The sequence below is a fragment of the Blennius ocellaris genome (genome assembly GCF_963422515.1).
Source record: "Blennius ocellaris genome assembly, contig: SCAFFOLD_66, whole genome shotgun sequence".
Taxonomy (NCBI): Eukaryota; Metazoa; Chordata; class Actinopteri; order Blenniiformes; family Blenniidae; genus Blennius; species Blennius ocellaris.
The window spans coordinates 264,361-269,360 of record NW_027662066.1 but is presented as its reverse complement, the minus strand read 5'-3'; the positions used below and the strand labels follow the sequence as shown (position 1 = coordinate 269,360).

General features: G+C 51.6%; 1 protein-coding gene across 2 annotated transcripts in view; it reads right to left on the bottom strand.

Annotated features, from left to right (window-relative positions):
- The window catches only part of tfe3a (transcription factor binding to IGHM enhancer 3a), a 26,353-nt gene that overhangs the window by 14,628 nt on the left and 6,725 nt on the right, over positions 1 to 5,000 (bottom strand). The gene's annotated exons all lie outside the window — the stretch shown is intronic.

Below are 5,000 nucleotides of genomic sequence, written 5' to 3'. Positions count from 1 at the left end.
GAGAGAGAGAGAGAGAGAGACAGAGAGAGAGAGAGAGAAAGAAACAGAGAGAGAGAGAGAGAGAGAGAGAAAGAAACAGAGAGCGAGAGAGAGAGAAAGAAACAGAGAGAGAGAGAGATAGAGAGAAAGAAACAGAGAGAGAGAGAGAGAGAGATAGAGAGACAGAGAGAGAGAGAGAGAGAGAGAGACAGAGACAGAGAGTGAGAGAGATAGAGAGACAGAGACAGAGAGTGAGAGAGAGAGAGAGACAGAGGGAGAGAGAGAGAGAGAGACAGAGAGAGAGAGAGAGAGAGAGAGATAGAGAGACAGAGAGAGAGACAGAGGGAGACAGAGAGTGAGAGAGAGAGAGAGACAGAGGGTTTTGGGTTTCAAAAAAACCTTTATTGAAAAACTTTGCCCAAGGAAAAAAACTAGAGCATTACTTTTTTTTTTTTTTTTTTTTTTTTTTTTTTTTTTTTTTTTTTTTTTTTTTTAAATAAAATAAATGATTTTAAACTAAACAACAAGAGAAAACAAAGAAAAACAAGCCATGAACATAGAAATCCTCATATGTGGACAATCAGCTCTCCACCTCCTCCCACAGAGCACAGCACCTGCTCCACTGCCCACAACCGGACAAAGTCCTGCAGGTTGTCCACTACTTTATAGTAGGCATGCTCCACCCTGAGCCGGGCCTTGACCAGTCCCTCAAAAACCGGCACCAGCTCCACACTCCCACAGTTCTGGGTCTTGTTTCTTCGGGTCAGCCACATGGCTAGCTTTGCGGACCCCGACAAGAAGTTGACCAAAATACTCACAGCCTTATTGTTGGCTGTGTACTTCGGCCCGAAAATGAACAACTCGGAAGAAAACGCAATACCAAATCCCAGGAAAAGCCTCCTCAGGGCGTCAAGAAGTGGCGTTAACCTGCGACACTCTACAAACAAGTGAACCAGGGTTTCAGTCTGGGAACAGAACAGGCAGTCGTCACTCACCCTTGGATCAATGCGCGCTCTGTATCTGTTCGTAGCTATGGCGCCGTGTATGATCCTCCACTGGAGGTCCGCTGTCCGTTTTTCAATTGGACGCTTGTACAGCGAGCGCCAACTTCGCCTGGGGGAAGAGTCGGGGCCAAAGAACTCGGTCCACCTCGACTCTCTGAACTCGGCTAGTAGCCGGAGGTTGGACACCTTGACACAGGTCTGGTAGAGGTCCTTCTTTGATGCTTCCTGGAACATGTTCAGCCGTGGCTGTCAGAGACAGAAGCCTCCCCCCCCCCTCCTGCCACTCCCCCACTGCTGGAGTAACAAGTAGAGAGGGGAAGCCATAGTCACCGTCCTCATACCACTGCTCACACAGTGCCTGGTCCGTCACAAACTGTCTGAGGTGTCGTGGCAGGGCTGCACAGACTTCCTCCACCACCCTGTTGAACAGTCTGGCGGAGGTGATGTTGCTCTTCTCTCTCAGGGAGCCCCCAGACGAGGCAGTCAGCCTCATTAGATGTCCCAGTTTGGTGCAGCCGGCCTGTCTGAGCTTCTCCCGAAGGCTGGCGGATTGCAGGGTTTGAGAGTTCAGGAAGCTGTTGTTGAACAGAGGCTCCTCGAACAGCCACATGCCGGGAGTCTGGACGACTTCTCGTTGGGCCCCCAGGGTTTTCCAGGCTTGTAGCACTGAGTTGTAGAAGGGGGTGCTCCCAGCCAGGTCCAGCCCTTCAGCCTCCATCAGAAAGAGCTGTTTTCCCAGCCCCAGGTTCCCCACTCTCCCCAGGAGCAGTCGAGCTGTGCTCAACCATCCCGGACCACAGCCGTAGAGCAGTCTTTGAGCCGTTTGCAGTCTGAAGGAGGCCATTCTTGACTTTAGGTCAATCAGTCCCTGACCCCCCTCAGCCACTGGCAGGTACAGAGCTGCTGCTTGGACCCAGTGATAACCCGACCAGAAGAAGTCCAGGACCGTCCTCTGGATGTCTTCAACCAGGCCTCTCGGTGGTGTCAAGGTGATGAGTTTGTGCCAGAGCATCGAGGCAACCAAGCTATTGATCACCAGAACTCTCCCCCTGTACGACAGCTGAGGTAGCAACCACCTCCATTTAGACAACCGAGCGCACACTTTCTCCTTAACCCCTTCCCAGTTCTTGAGTTTGAAAGCCTCAGTCCCCAGAAATACTCCTAGTATTTTTAACCCCTCCCTCTTCCATTCCAGCCCCCCAGGCAGACTGGGAATCGTCTGCTCCCTCCACTGACCCAGCAGCAGAGCCTCGCTCTTCCCCCAGTTCACTCGTGCAGAGGTCGCCTTCTCATATAACGCCAGGGAGTTCTGTAATCCCTGTACATCCTCTTGACCAGACACAAAGACATTTACATCGTCTGCATAGGCAGAAAGCACTAGAGGATGCTCGAGACCACAGTGCTCAGGCAAAGAGAGCCCTCTGAGCCGACCCCTCAACCCACACAGCAGAGGCTCGATGGCCAAAGTGTACAATTGTCCAGAAATGGGACAGCCCTGTCTAATGCCCCGCCGTACAGGGATGGGCCGGCTCAGCCCCACCCCAACCTTCACCAAACACTGAGCATTAAAATACAAAAGCTTCACCCAGGACACGAACCCGTCACCAAAACCAAAACCTCTAAGTGTAGAAAACAAATAGGAGTGATCCACCCTGTCAAACGCTTTTTCCTGATCCAAGGAAATGACACCCGTGTTTACATTAAAACCATCACACACATCAACCACGTCTCTAATTAAGAAAATGTTGTCCATGATTGTCCTGTCCAGGACACAGTAGCTCTGGTCAGACTGGATGATGTGACCCAGCACCTCCTTCAGTCTGTTGGACAGGGCTCTGGACAGGATCTTATAGTCTGTACAGAGCAGAGCTACTGGCCTCCAGTTCTTTAGCAAGGCCAGGTCGCCCTTCTTTGGCAGCAGGGAAAGTACCGCCCTCTGGCACGACACTGGAAGGGAGCCAGTTCTATTGCTCTCCAGGAGGACTCCATGAAGATCATGGCCCAGGATACTCCAGAACTTCTTAAAGAAGTCCGTGGTAAGCCCGTCGATCCCCGGAGCTCGGCCCGATGACAACTGGTGGACCGCCGCAGTCAACTCCTCCAATGACAGCCCTTCGTCCAGAGCAGTCTGTTCCCCTGGGCTGAGCTGAGGAAGACCCTCCAGGAGCTCCGCCCGGCTCTCCAGGTCACAGGACTCGGCGGCAAACAGCTCAGAGTAGAAGTCCACTGCATGGGTCCTCATCTCGGCTGGATCAGTGGTGACTCTCCCCCCTGGGAGCTTCAGGCTGGTCATCAGCTTCCTCTCTGCTACCGACCTCTCCAGGTTGAAGAAGAAGGAGCTGGGAGCATCCATGTCTTTCAGCTGCAGGAAACGGGATCGAACCAGGGCTCCTTTAACTCTCTCCTGCAGGAGTGAGCTCAGCTCGGTCCGTTTCTCCCTCAGCAGGGGGCCAGTGGTGGGTTCTGTGTCCCTGTTTAGACCTTTCTCTATGTTCCTGATGTTCTGCTCCAGGTTCTTTATTTCAGCCTTTACCCTAGCTGAAGAGAAGGAGGTGTACTGTTGACAGAAGACCCTGATCTGTGCCTTTCCCACCTCCCACCATAACTTCAGAGAACTGAACTCTGGTTTCTTGCTCTTCCAGTTAAGCCAGAAATGTTTGAAGGCCTGACAGAAGAAGGTGTCTTGCAAGAGTTTGTTATTAAGGTGCCAGCAGGACTTGACCCTCTGCCCTGGAGAAATTATTAGCTGTACTGTGACTAGATGGTGGTCAGTGAACCCAACTGGACTGATGCTACAACTGAGGATTCTGGGTCTGAGAGAGCTTGAGAGGTAGAACCTGTCTAGCCTAGCTGCTCTCACCTGGTTGTTACTAATCCTGACCCAGGTGTACTCCCTGGATTGTGGATACTTCACTCTAAAGGAGTCCACCAGGTCCAGTTGGGTCACAGCTATTCTGAGGGTCTGAGCTGATCGGGGGTGTGGCTCTTCTCCAATCCTGTCAATGGTGAAGTCTAAGGTGCAGTTAAAATCCCCCCCCAGTATAATGTGGTCTTGGTCATGGTCTGCCAGTTTGTTTTTTAATAAAGTGAAAAGATTGACTCTGTCTGCTCCAGTACTAGGAGCATAAAGATTGACAAAACAGAAGACAGAGTCCTCTATCCTGGCCTGCACGATAATAAGACGACCCTGAACCACCTCAGTAACAGCCAGGACAGTAGCTGTGGTGGTGGTTCTAAAGAGCACAGCTACCCCTGCACTGAAATTGGTCCCGTGACTGAGGTGGTAGGACCCCCCCCACCATAGACCCCAGTCGGTTTCGTCTGAGCTGACGGTGTGTGTTTCCTGGAGGAACAGCACATCTAGGTTTTTTTGTTTAGCTAGCTCAGGGATGAGAGCCTTCTTCTGCCTGTCCCTCCCCCCATTCATATTCAGAGACGCTATATTGAGGCTCCTCATGAAGAAAGAGAGGGAAAGAGACAGGAGGACAGAAAAGACCAGAGAACTGTTAAAGAAAAAGATGCACCCCGTGAAGCATGATCATCACTTCCTCTTCAGTCGCTTCACAGTCTTCACACTGTTCCTCCTCAGAGCTGTGATGTGCTTCTTCAATCTGAAGCGTTTCTTTTCATCCAGCAGGTCAAAGCCGACCTGCTTCTGCAGCACCTTCACAGTCCTGATGAACTTGTTAGAGTCACTGAAGTAATCTGTGACTTTAACCGACTTGTTGAAGGTCTGGTCCAGGAAGGCCTTGACCTCCTCCAGGGTATACAGGTCAGTCTGCTGACTGACAGACCCAGTGGTTGAGGTGTTATCAGAATCCTCCTCCTCCTCTTCTTCCTCCATGTCCTCTTGGACTGAGAGACCTGAGACCTGGCTGCTGCTCAGCTCCTGTCCTTCACTCACTCTCACTACTTTACTGGAGTGGCTGCAAGAGGCTGCTTCCTCCTCCTCCTCCTCCTCCTCCTCCTCCCCTGTCATCATGGCTGAGCTGTCAGTCAGATCTTTACAGTGGGAAA